The sequence below is a fragment of the Ziziphus jujuba genome, chromosome 11 (assembly GCF_031755915.1).
Source record: "Ziziphus jujuba cultivar Dongzao chromosome 11, ASM3175591v1".
Taxonomy (NCBI): Eukaryota; Viridiplantae; Streptophyta; class Magnoliopsida; order Rosales; family Rhamnaceae; genus Ziziphus; species Ziziphus jujuba.
The window spans coordinates 1,700,492-1,713,974 of record NC_083389.1 but is presented as its reverse complement, the minus strand read 5'-3'; the positions used below and the strand labels follow the sequence as shown (position 1 = coordinate 1,713,974).

The 13,483-nt window shown below is 33.4% G+C and overlaps 2 pseudogenes; one reads left to right on the top strand and one right to left on the bottom strand.

Annotated features, from left to right (window-relative positions):
* Window positions 1-360: 360 nt before the first annotated feature.
* On the bottom strand, window positions 361-6,989 carry LOC125418523 (protein Ycf2-like; annotated as a pseudogene).
* Window positions 6,990-7,696: 707 nt separating this feature from the next.
* Window positions 7,697-10,006, top strand: LOC132800079 (large ribosomal subunit protein uL2cz/uL2cy-like; annotated as a pseudogene).
* Window positions 10,007-13,483: the final 3,477 nt, after the last annotated feature.

Below are 13,483 nucleotides of genomic sequence, written 5' to 3'. Positions count from 1 at the left end.
ATGAGTCGTTATTGTACTAGATAGCAACAACCATTTCATCCGACATGCATATTTTTAATTTCCAATGGATTTACATCTTTCATTAATGGAAATTTTTTGCTGTAGTGAGTAATAGTTTTGGTTGTTCACTGTTCAAGAATTCTTGTTTAGGCAATTCATACCATCCATCCCTAATGTTTTGATCTAAGATTTAAATTCTTCCATGTTTCAGCAGTAGTATATCATTCCATGGAGCTGAGGTCCAAAATATGGAAGAAACGAGTGTTTCCACGACTCTACCATCCGGTCAATTATGTTCCATTAGTCCTTGTTTCATGACCACATATCTTTCCGGCTAAGGAATGGGAAACCTTTCTTTTGTTACACGACTCCAATTTTCATTTCATCCGGGAAAAGCCATCTTTTTCTCAACAATATCTTTGTCATTTGATCCAATAGTGTTCCGTTAGATAGGAACAGCTTTGATAAATACTGATAACTCTCAGAGGGAGTATTATAATGCAAAAATCCATTAGATAATGAACTATTGGTTCTAAGCCATCTCTAACGATGAATCAACAATTCAAAGTACTTTTCTTGCGTATTCTTAATAAACCAGCGCTTATATATTGATGCAGGAAGATCTGATTGGGAAGTAAGAAGCCCCTTTAACATCTTTCCATCTGCAAAGAATTCTCGACGTGAAAACATAGAGACAACGGGCTGATCTTTGAATAGGAAAAAAAGTTGATCTGTAGGGTCCCAAATGAGTTGGCTTCTTCGAAAAAAGCCTTGTTCTTTTGAAGATCTATCTTGTGTCTGGTACTACATGGTTCCACTCTACAAGAACTCTGAATCATTCTCTTGAAGCCCATCCTCTTCATCATAAATGATCTGCTTGCCCCGAAATGAACTGGCCCAATAAGGAAATCCCAATTCATTAGGCCTTTCAATACAATCAAATAGAAAGCCACAAAGGCACCATATTCTAGGAGCCCAAACTATGTGATTGAATAAATCATCCTCTATCAATTAGAATCGAAAAATCCATTAGAAATCTCTGACCAATGATATTGCATGATATCTAAGGGATTCCTTGGTTCGGGCCGAAGGAGCAATGTCACTCGATCATTATCAAACTAGCTGCAATCTTTTTCTATCCGTGAGGATCCCACCAGAGCACCTTCTACTTCTAATAGGCCATGAAGTAGATCAGAATCATTATCAACGAGTCCATAAGAAGGATCCCATTTTTTTCATCGAGTCCGGGTAGAGACCTAATGTCTTGAGTGACCGATCCGGCAGAACAACTCGAAAGATAAAAAAGTATCATTAATTTCTTCATGCTCATTCCAAGTTCAAAGTACCATTTGTACAAATAAGAATCCCCTTCGTTACATGATTTCTTCTTCATATAGATAGATATAGGATCTATGGAGCAATTACTTAGAAGTACATTTTATGCAACAGCCCTTTTTATCTGATAGAAAAGGATCCCATGACCCTGTACCGATCTTACCTGGGATTGCAAAACCTAAGTTTATCGATGAAAAGTAGATCTAATTATGTTAGTGTCTATAATTGATTTCTTCTGTGTAATACTAATCGATAGAACCTCATTGGTAAGTGCTACAAGATCTCGTGCATTGCAACCCATGGTTATGGACCCGAATCCATTAGTATGGAACATTTTCTTTCCCAAGTGAACTCCCTTAGTATATGAAATAGTGAAAAAGTGCTTTCGTTGTTGTGGAATAAGAAGCCTTCGTATCTTAATGTATGTATTTAATTTATTCAGAGCTATTATAGTGGGATTCACTTTTTGGGGAATATAAATAGAAGCAATAATAAGAATATTTCTTATGGAACATCTTTCACAATCCCAAGAGAGATCGTACACTAATAGACTAAGGGATAAGTAATTGGACTCATTCATATCCAGATCATGAATGTTTGGAATCCATATTATGTAAGGAGACATCGCTTTTGCTAATTTAAGTTGAAAGGTGATACAAAATCGGTCCATTTTAGGCATCATATCCATAGTTAGCGCATTCATCATAGCTAGAAGCTCCAGCTCCATAGCAAGGTCACGGTTACTATCATCAATATCGTCACTATCATCAATAAGAAAGCCCTTTCTATCCAAGAACTTGTTCAGAAATGCTGTAATGAAAGGAACATAGGAGTTTGTTGCTAGGTATTCGACCAAATAGGATCATCTAGTTCCTATAGAACCTATCACTAAAATACTCCTAGAGAGGGATAGGGCTAAGTGGAGTGAAAAATGTTTTCCATGAGATGGGAAATGAAAATTATTAGCTCCACAGGAGGTTTGTGAATAAGTGATTGTCTGATAATGAGCAAGGAATATCCATATTTCGGCTAAACAGGATGTATTGAACTCATAACTCATTAGATAATTTTTATGAATGTCAACTAAGTATCATAAGTAAATTACTCCCGGTTGTTCAATCATTTGATAACCAGAGACATTCTTTGATAAACGATCACTATAAGTCAGACTCAATAGAATTTGATCAATGCTTTTTTCTATCGTTAAGGTGGAGAACTAAACCAAGAACTCTCTTTCTTTATCATTAATCGAATCACTGTTCGAGACCCAAGATTCTATTTTATCATCAATCCAATCATTGTTCACGTTTTTTCTTTTTCTTATCAATGAATAGATCTCTTTACTTGTATGACTTAGATGTCTCGTATTTCTCAAAACAGCGATTCGATTGATGATATTTGGTATGATACTTATGAAATCGATGTTATCGATGAGATTGATGTTCAAATATTTCTTCTTAGAACGTATTTATTTGACCCCATAAGCGGGACCAGCACCCTATAGCACATTGCCGCCAGAAGCATAACCTCGTATTTCTTCTAGAGAATCTCCTAATTGTTCTAGATCAACTAGAAAGAGATTCTTTAACCATAAAGAATTCAATTCAGATGTAGGATACCTATCCAGAAGTTTTTGCAACTCAATCATGTATGATGGAATCATCAAAGATTTGACCCTTTCGAACTTTGTCTGTAACTCACTATAGGCTAGATAAACAAAGAGAAGGTGTGTTCGAACGAGTTAACCAGCAACAAGAAAAAAGAAAAGGATTGAATAGAGGAACTCCTGAACATTTGGCAATCTCATATGTGTCGATATCAATGGTGACTCATTATTTTGATGAACCATTTCTTCGGACATAAGAAGATTATGTAAATCTCACTTATCAGATTCCATTGTGGAAGACACAGTTTTTTCTAAAGAATTCACCATGATATATCTAATCCACACATAATATTATGAAAAATGGATACAAATTTTTGGCTGCTACTTAGTATCAGCAAAAGGTCTGAAAAGGTATCTAAAAGTATCAAATTTAGATATTTGTATCCTATGTTTGGAATATATTCCATTTTAAGAGAGTTGAAAAAGCACTATCTTGTTGAAAGGTTCTATACATTTGCCCTTTCTCAAGGCATTTCTTGAGATAAAGACCCCATTTTTTCTTCTTTTCGGATGGTAAATATTTCTCAAAACATGAATTGTGAATCAAACCCATGGTTGAATTGCAATTGAGATACTGATGCAAGTTCTTCCCTTTTGAATAAGACAAATTCATATCTGAAAGATGTTGACAATAAGTTCTTTCAAAATTGACTATTTGTCCTTCTGTTTGAAGTGTTCCAAAAATGTCTGCAATCGAGTAAATAGCTCTATGAATGAATGGATCGGATCGAATTGGAAAATGGAAATATTTGTACAATTTATACTTTTCGTCGCCATTTTGTGGGAAATTGTTAGTTATGAATATGTTAGACACCTGTAACTCGAATGGTGAAATAGTATCTCTCTCCAAAAAAACATATTTTTTTTACCACTGCGTAAAGAAAATATTTTGTTGCGAATGAACAAGATATTAAGGAATTGTCTGTACGTAAAATCATAATTATTGATACGGGCCTGTTCCACATAAAAAAAGGAATCCTTTGTTACAATAGAAGTAGAAGTGATGTGCATTATTCAAGAATCGAAGTCGATTTGCTTTATAAAAAGAAGATATCAATGAATTTCTATGAAATGGTTTCATGGGATTCAGACAATTGTCTTGATCATGGGACATCATTAAGAAATAGGAATCCATGTTATCAAAATATTTCCTGCAATTATTTCTAGTATGAAATTAGACAATCATCCACTTTGGTATATTATTGAACAAAAATTGTGATACTGTTCCTCCATTGATCAAGAATTTCACTTTATGGGAAGTATCATGATCATCCAATAAGAAAGGTTTCCATTTTTTCAAATGAACGATTTGAAAACCTATTGATTCTAACAACTAATTGCAGAGTTGATCATTTGGACCTTTCAATTCATAAATGTGGATCTCAAACCTATGAATGGGGATATTCCCAAAACTCACAAAGAAAAAAGGAAGTGAGTTAGACAAAAGGAGAAGAAACTTTGATAAAAAAAGAAGTAACTTGGACAAAAAGAAAGGAAGTGACTTAGACAAATCTTTTTTGTTGATAACCTCAGACCAATCAATTGAATATTGATTATTACGTAATCGATTGAGCACTACTTAAAAATGAAAATGGCTATTATGCTCAGAAATGAAATGTTCCAAATGTTCCTGTAAATTCTTGCTCCCATTGGACCATTTGTATCTACATGCATTAGGATCCCGATTCATAGATCTCTCGGTTCGAGAAATAAAAATAAGAGGATCGAACCATTTCTTCTTACTCTTTTTCAAATTTGATAAATGTTGGTTGATCGTATATTTCATTATAGTTCTATGATTCAGAGTATCATTTCCTATTTGATCCTTTTGAATTCCAAATTCCAAGTTGCAATCGGATCTATTCATTAAAAAGAATCGATCCAATACATTTCTCAATAGATTTCTTATGTACCCATAGGTGCTATATTGGATTTGAATTAAATTTTGGATCAATCTATATTGATTGACTACCTCCATTATGTTGTTGTTAGCAAATACCACTATTTTGGGTTTTGTATCTTCCAAATCATTCCCGCAGGAGGTCCGGACCCATTTTTTCTTATCATTCGACTGAAAGATTCATTTTCTTCATAAAAAATAGGAGGTATAACCAATAAAGATTTATTTTTCGATTCATCCCTGAAGTTGAATACCTCATTCAAGAATTGTTTTTGATCTGATATGTAGGAATCAATAGAAAAGGCAAATCCCTTATGATACACCAGATCTAGCTCGGTTATTGATAGAGTGAATAGATCTGCCATTTCTTGAACTTCTGATTCACAATCATGGTGTAACGTGTATCTCACCTATTCTGGTCATGGAATAGATGAAATAAATAAAAAAATGGATTTCTTTTCAAGAATTAAATTTTATTGGAACTATTCAGTTCATCCTTCGGAACCATATCACATCCCGGATCTGATGAAATAGGATGAATTTAGATGGTATTTTGTAAATACGTAATTATCTTGAATATATTAACTATTTCTTTATTTTTTGATCACCTAGAAAGGACAAAAGAAACATCTTGTTCTTTCTTCAACAATTTCTAATCTTTGGTGGACCTTTCAGTAGGATTCGAACCCAAATGAAGCTCTGACCATCTATCAAAGAAAAAAGAACGAATGAAGCTTGTAGGATTCCTAAGAAATTCTTCGATTTCTTATGGAAGTAGATGATTATTCATCAACTTCTCACGTTCCATGAATAGCCAGGACTTTGAGGGATATCTAGAAAGGCATTTAGGGAATCGGTCTGATTCTATCTCTGTTCATTCTGTTTGAAGAAAGGAAGGATCCCAAAGAATCGATCTTTCTTTTAGTTGTTGAATCTCTCTTTGATTGATTAGTGTGTGATATTTTGAATCCTCATTATTAATGGAATCGAAATGATCTCTAGATCGATCCGAAGATCCTTTCAATTGGCTAGAATCTGTTACTTGAACAAAACTAGATCTTGTAGAATCATATTGAATATTTAACGATACATTCCGTACCTTACTAAAAAATCGATCCTTCTTTACCAACCACACATTGTCTAACCAAATCCAATTCTCTCTCGATATGCTCCTTAAAAAATCCAATTCGTGTGGATTCTTCCCCAAACTACATAAGAGATCTTGGCGAAATTGTCACATATGAAATTGAGCACAATTTTGCAAAGAAATAGCCTACTTGTTTCTCGAGGATAGATGGGAAACATGCTCAATATCATTTGCCTAAATAGTTGACCCAGCTCCTTGCTGTTTGAAGAAACCCTCCACTTCAATTGGTATTTTTTCACTAAGATTTAGAATAGCTGTCCTAAATTCAAGTTGATTATGTTTGGCCTCTTCCTCAGAGAAAGACGATCAAACAATTCCCAATCATGGTCCTTGTGGATTGGATCATCCATAGAATATACAAAAAGAAACTCCAGATATTTGATATCTTTCTCTTTGAATGAGATCTCAATTCCAGTGATGGTTTCATTAGATATCTTACAACTAGAATCCCTTTTTTTTCTGATCCAGTTCCTCCACCACCGCGAACCCTAGATTCGGGCATGATACACTTTTTAGTTATTGGGAGAGCCTAATACTCTCTTTCGGATCTAGGAAATAGCTCTCAGAGATCTTTTTGCCTTTTGGAAGTTACAAGAGCAAAACAATCAACCTATTGATATTGGAAGACCCAAAACATTCTTGCAATGTATCATTTCTGGGTCCAATGAAATTCATAGGTATAGGAAGAAGGCCTATTAAATAGAGAATTTTTCTTTCGACCATCTTTCGAGTATTAATACAATATATAAGGATCAGTACTACAAATAATACTACACCCTTGATCATGAAATATCGATTCTTGTTGAACCCTAAAAATGTGAATTGTGTGAAATTAGGATACTCCAAATTTGGGAGTCCAAGAGTTTTATAAAATGTTCTTGATGGAAAAAAATGTGAATGAAAGATCTCACTGAATTGATTTGGGTCCATGAATCTAAGAAATAGTGAGAATTCTTTATTTATCTCAATATCTCTCTTAATTCGAAAATCCGAGATTTCAGTCTCAGGATGTCCTTTCATTGAGTCCTCCTAAATTTAATTGATTTATCCTCAAGATTTCATTTGAATTGGAATTTGGTTATTCACCATGTACGAGGATCCTCGCTAAGCATCCATGGTTGAATGGTTAAAGCGCCCAACTCATGATTGCCAAATTCGTAGGTTTAATTCCTACTGGATGCACGCTAATGGGACCCTCCAATAAAATAAGTCTATTGGAATTGGCTTTGTATCAATGGAATCTCATCATCTATACATAACAAATTGGTGTGGTATATTCATATCATAACATATGAACAATAAGAACTAGCATTCTTATTAAGACTAGAACTCATAGGGAAGAAAATAGATTTATGGATGGAATCAAACATGCAGTATTTACAGACAAAAGTATTCAGTTATTGTTGAAAAATCCATACACTTCTAATGTCGAATCAAGATCAACTAGGACAAAAATAAAGCATTTGGTCGAACTGTTCTTTGGTGCCAAGGTAATAGCTATAAATAGTCATCGATGCCTGGGAAAGTGTAGAAGACTGGGACCTCTTATGGGACATACAATGCATAATGTACGATCATTATGCTTCAACCAGGTTATTCTATTCCACCTGTTAGAAAGAAAAAAACTTAAATCAAAATACTTAATAGCATGGCGATACATTTATACAAAACTTCTACCTCGAGCACATGCAAAGGAGCCGTAGACAGTCAAGTGAAATCTAATCCACGAAATAATTTGATCTATAGGTAGCATCGTTGTGGTAAAGGTCGTAATGCCAGAGGAATCATTACCGCAAGGCATAAAGGCGGAGGTTATAAGCGTCTATACCGTAAAATCAAATTTTGATGGAACAAAAAAGACTTATATGGTATAATCGTAACTATAGAATATGATCCTAATTGAAATGCATACATTTGTCTCATACACTATGGGGATGGTGAGAAAAGATATATTTTACATCCCAGAGGGGCTATAATTGGAGATACATTATTTCTGGTACATAAGTTCCAATAAAAATGGGAAATGCCCTACCTTTAAGTGCGGTTTGAACTATTGATTTATGTAATTGGAAGTAACCAATCAGGTTTATGATGAAACCTATCCAAGTTGAGTACCTCTATAGGATAGCCTTCAACAGAAAATCGAAAAGTAACGGCAGCAAGTGATTGAGTTCAATAGTTCCTCATATAAAATTATTGACTCTTAAGATATAGTAATATGGAGAGGACAAAAATTTTCAAACACCGGCAAAACCAAAAGAGCCCTTTGTTTCAAAGAGATGAGGATGGGTTATTCACATTTCATTTGATAGTAGAGGCGAACTGAAAGCTAAGCAGTGGTAATTCTAACGATTCCCAGGGGGAAAAACTAGAGATGTCTCCTACGTTACCCATAATATGTGGAAGTATCAACGTAATTTCATAGAGTCATTCGGTCTGAATGTGACATGAAGAACATAAGCCAGATGAAGGTGTTGAAAAGGTGGTAATCTTGCCACCTTGTGCAAACCAAAATCCACTAAGGTTTGCACCCTCTTTGTTTCTTTAAAAGAAATATTTTTTTGAATGACCTAATGCAATATTTATGTCTATGTTTTATGTTCCTTTTAATGTCTTTTGAATGCCTAAGTTTTATTGTATTTAGCTTATGAATTGTCTCTTTGTTGGGTATTGATTTTATTTTGTAAAATGGCTATGTGCTGGAAACAGTGTTTCCAACAACATGGGTCCATTTTTAGGGCTGACATTCTCTGAGCTTTTAGAATGGAGGTTATGATTTTTGGATATGTTGTAATAGATATGTAAATGAAAAAAAAAAAAGAATGACTCAAGAAGGCCTTGGGAAGCCCAATATATATAGGTTGCAAGTTGGCATAACTGCTGAGATTTCCAGCAGTTATGGTCCACTGGTTTGAGATGAATTGGAGGCCCTACCCAATTATTTTGACTTGGACTTCTCCAGATTTCATCCCTGATATTTCAACATGCCACATGCCAAAATTCAAGCAATTTGGACGAAGATATCCCAACCTTCCATCTGGTCAAAGTAGAAGTACAGGATCAGGTGGAGACAGTTTTTTGAAATTCAAAATCTCACAAACTCTTGTCATAATTATGCACTCACATGTGAAGCTGGTGGTTGAACGGTTATGTATCATAATTTTGAGTGGGAAATGTGTAAATTTTGAATTTTAAAGACTTCGATTTGGTCCCACACACACCTCACATGTATGAGATAAGTTTTGTATCTATATATGCAACAAATGAACGAAAAGCAAAAATGATTTAGTGTGTTGTCTAGTTTTATGTGGCCTACTCTAACATCTTCTCTTCTTCTTCCTTCAAAACAAAAACCCTAACAATCCTAAATATCACCATACCAAAAACAAACACAAAAATCACCTAAACATCAAACTAAAAACCAGATTAAAGGTTGTGCACAAGACTCTTGGCCAAGTGAACCTAAAACCACACCAAACTCCAATAGAAGGAACGGGAAGACCTAGGATGTAGAAGATCATAACATGAGTGATTCAGCAGATTTTGATTCCTATATATCCACTCATGTGGTACTTCATTATATGATATATATATATATAAGAATTATACGATATATATAAGATCATATGTATAGATATCATCATCTACATCCAAAAAGCCGTATGCTTTGGAAAAAGCCTGTACAGTTTGGGAAATGGTTTTGATTGGTCAAAAAGAAGAATCTACTTCAACTGATATGCCCTTAGGCACGGCCATACATAACATAGAAATCACACTTGGAAAGGGTGGACAATTAGCTAGGGCAGCAGGTGCTGTAGTGAAACTGATTGCAAAAGAGGGGAAATCGGCCACATTAAAATTACCTTATGGGGAGGTCTGTTTGATACCCAAAAATTGCTCACCAACAGCCAGCCTAGTGGGGAATGTTGGGGTGAACCATAAAAGTTTAGGTAGGTAAGCCCACAACCCCTTGGGGTTATCCTACACTTGGAAGAAGAAGTAGAAAAAGGAATAAATATAGTGATAATTTGATTCTTCATTGCCATAGTAAATAGAATTTTTTTCTTTATACTTACAAAAAAGAAAAAGAAAATAGGAGTAATTAATTGTGACACGTTCACTAAAAAAATACGCTTAACACAAAAGCAGAAAAAGAAATAATAGTCACTTAGTCCCGAGTGTCTACCATTATATCGAAAATGATCGGCCATACTATTGCTATCCATAATGGAAAGGAGCATTTGCCAATGTATATAATAGATCATATGGTAGGACATAAAATTGGGAGAATTTTCAGCTACTCTAAGTTTCCAAGGACATGCAAAAAATGATAATAGATCACGTCGTTAATAATTTTTTAATAAATGCAAAAAGTGAATATAGATACTTATTGTTCATTAGTGAGAGGTAAACCTTATGAGAAAGAAGAAAAATTGGTTTCTTCTGCAGCAGAAAATGCTAATCACAATAGAGGTTTCACCAAAGCAAAGTTAAAAATTAGTAAAGCAGAAGTCAACGAAGGCATTATTGTGAAAAAATTAAAACCTCGAGCTCGGGGACAAGGTTATCCAATAAAAAGACCAACTTGTCATATAACTATTGTACTAAAATATACAGCTGTACATTATTATACAGACTATTTAAAGAACAAAATTATCTTTGAAGAATTTTAAAGTTAAATGATAAATATTTTTTATAATAAAAAATACAAATAAAATATGCCATATTATGCTTAAAAAAAATGGATGAATAAAAAAATGAAGTACATCGATATGCCATGTCATGATATGTATAGTAGCGGGGGATTATTGGAGAAAAAATAAATCCACTTGGTTTCAGACTTGGTGCAACCTAAGGTCATCATTCTCTTTGGTTTGCACAACAAAAAAATTATTTGGAGGATCAAAAAGAAGATCAAAAAATATGAAACGGTATCAAGAATTATGTACAAAAAAATATGAAAATATCTTCTAGTGTCGAGGGAATTTCATGTATAGAAATTAAAAAACAAATTGATTTGATTCAAGTCATAATCTATGTGGGATTCCCAAAGTTATTAATAGAACCTAGAAGAAGCAAAAATTACACATGACTGTACAAAAAGAACTTATTTGTGTGAACCGACAACTCAACATTTCTATTACAAGAATTGAAAACCCTTATGGAAACCCTAATATTCTTGAAGAATTTATAGCCGGATAATTAAAAAATAGAGTTTTATTTTGTAAATCAATAAAAAAAAGCTATTGAATTAACTGAACAGGCAGGTACAAAAGGAATTCAATTACAAATTGCAGGGCTTATGAATGGAAAAGAAATTGCACGTGTCGAATGGATCAGAGAAGGAAAGGTTCCTCTACAAACCATTCAAGCTAAAACTCATTATTGTTCCTATACAGTTCAAACTATTTCTGGGGTATTAGGCATCAAAATTTAGATATTTATAGAAGAGGAATAATAGGCCTTTACTTGACTTATCTTTAGTTCTATTCTATCCATCCAATAATAGAACAAAAAAATGACAAATTCTTTCATTCTTTTTCTCCTAACTCAAAACAAAAATGAACAATTCTATAAGGTTGAATAAAAAATCGATTAATCATATGATATAATTGCTATGCTTAGTGTGTGACTCAATGGTTTTTTTAGGATTAGGAATCATAAAATAAATAAATAAAAACAAGAAGTACCAGCCCATAGTATGAACTAATAACTATTATAGAACTAATATAGAACTAGTAACCAACTCATCGTTTTGCATTATCTTGATATAAAAAACCAATCGAGATATGATATATTGGTCATATCAATGTAGCAACTGAAATCTTTTTTGCATAAACAAACAACAAAAAAGAAAAAACTAATCCAAGTCTGAGTTGTAAAGAAAAAAAATATGCAGATAAATGGAAGGATGAGAGAAAGAGCGAAAAAAAACAAATATCAATGATATATGACTCCAATATGTAAGGTCTATGATTCATCTCATAATGAGGAATGTAATAAAGAATTAATACTGATTGGTCTATAATTATAAAAATATGTTCATAGAAAAAGAATTAAGAACCCCGAGCTAATAAGTACTGAGAGGATTGACTCGAGAACAAATCATATTTCGTTAGGGGCTCCAGACTTAACCATTAATCGAGAAGTGAGGGGAATGATAGAACCCACGAATACATAAGATTATATTGAAAATGAATCTTAATGATTCATTGGGTAGGATGGCGGAATGAGTAAATAGACTAATCCTACAACTGAATATTGAAAGAGTAAATTTCCACTCGTGAAAATTTTGATTTTATTGGATTTCTAAATTTTAACCAATCTAATATGATAATAAAAAGCAAAACAAAATAAAGATTCGTTATAACATTATAACAAAATGACTTTATCTATATTATTATCTCTAAATAAAAATTATCTATAAATCGGATCCATGTTTAGTTATATATCAAAAAAAAGATATACAAATTTCTAATAGATTAGATGAAATTTCAAACAATCTCATGAATCAATATATTTTTTCAGTATATTACTCATTAAATACATAAATATAAATACATAGATATTATTTTTTAATCGTTCCAATCGCGAGGAGCTGGATGAGAAGAAACTTTCATGTTCAATTCTGTTGTTGAGATGGAATTAATAAACAAAATATAACCCCAAAAGAACCAAATTCCATAAACATCATAGAGGAAGAATGAAAGGAATATCTTATCGAGGCAATCATATTTGCTTAGGTAGATATGCTTTTCAAGCGCTTGAACCCGCTTGGATCACATCTCGACAAATTGAATAAGACCTATAGAAACCCATTACAGACCTATATAAACAAATTGTCTGCCACAGTGGGAAAGTATGGGTGCATATATTTCCAGACAAACCAGCTACAAGAAGACCTATAGAAACATGTATGGGTTTGGGGAAAGGATCTCCTGAATATTGGGTAGCTGTCGTCAAACCCGGTAGAATACTTAATGAAATGAGCGGAGTAGCAGAAAATATAGCCGAAAGGGCTATTTCACCAGCAGCATAAAAAATGCCTATATGAATTTAATTTATTTTTTTGGAATAGGAACGTAGAACCAAAAGCAAAGGTTTTTTGGATGAAAATGAAAAAAAAAACAATTACAGGTTTCCTTTTTGGTTTTGAACAAACAATATTTCTTTTTTTTTTTATTTTTTTTTACTTCATCCTTTATGTTAATTGAAAAAACAGATAAAAAAATGATTCAACCCCAAAGCCATTTGAATGTAGCGGATAACAACGGACCTCGAGAATTGATGTGTATTCGAATCATAGGAGCTAGTAATCGATGATGTGCTCATATTGGTGACGTTATTGTTGTTGTTATCAAGGAAGCAGTACCAAATACACCTCTAGAATGATCAGAAGTGATCAGAGCTGTAATTGTACGTACTTGGAAAGAGC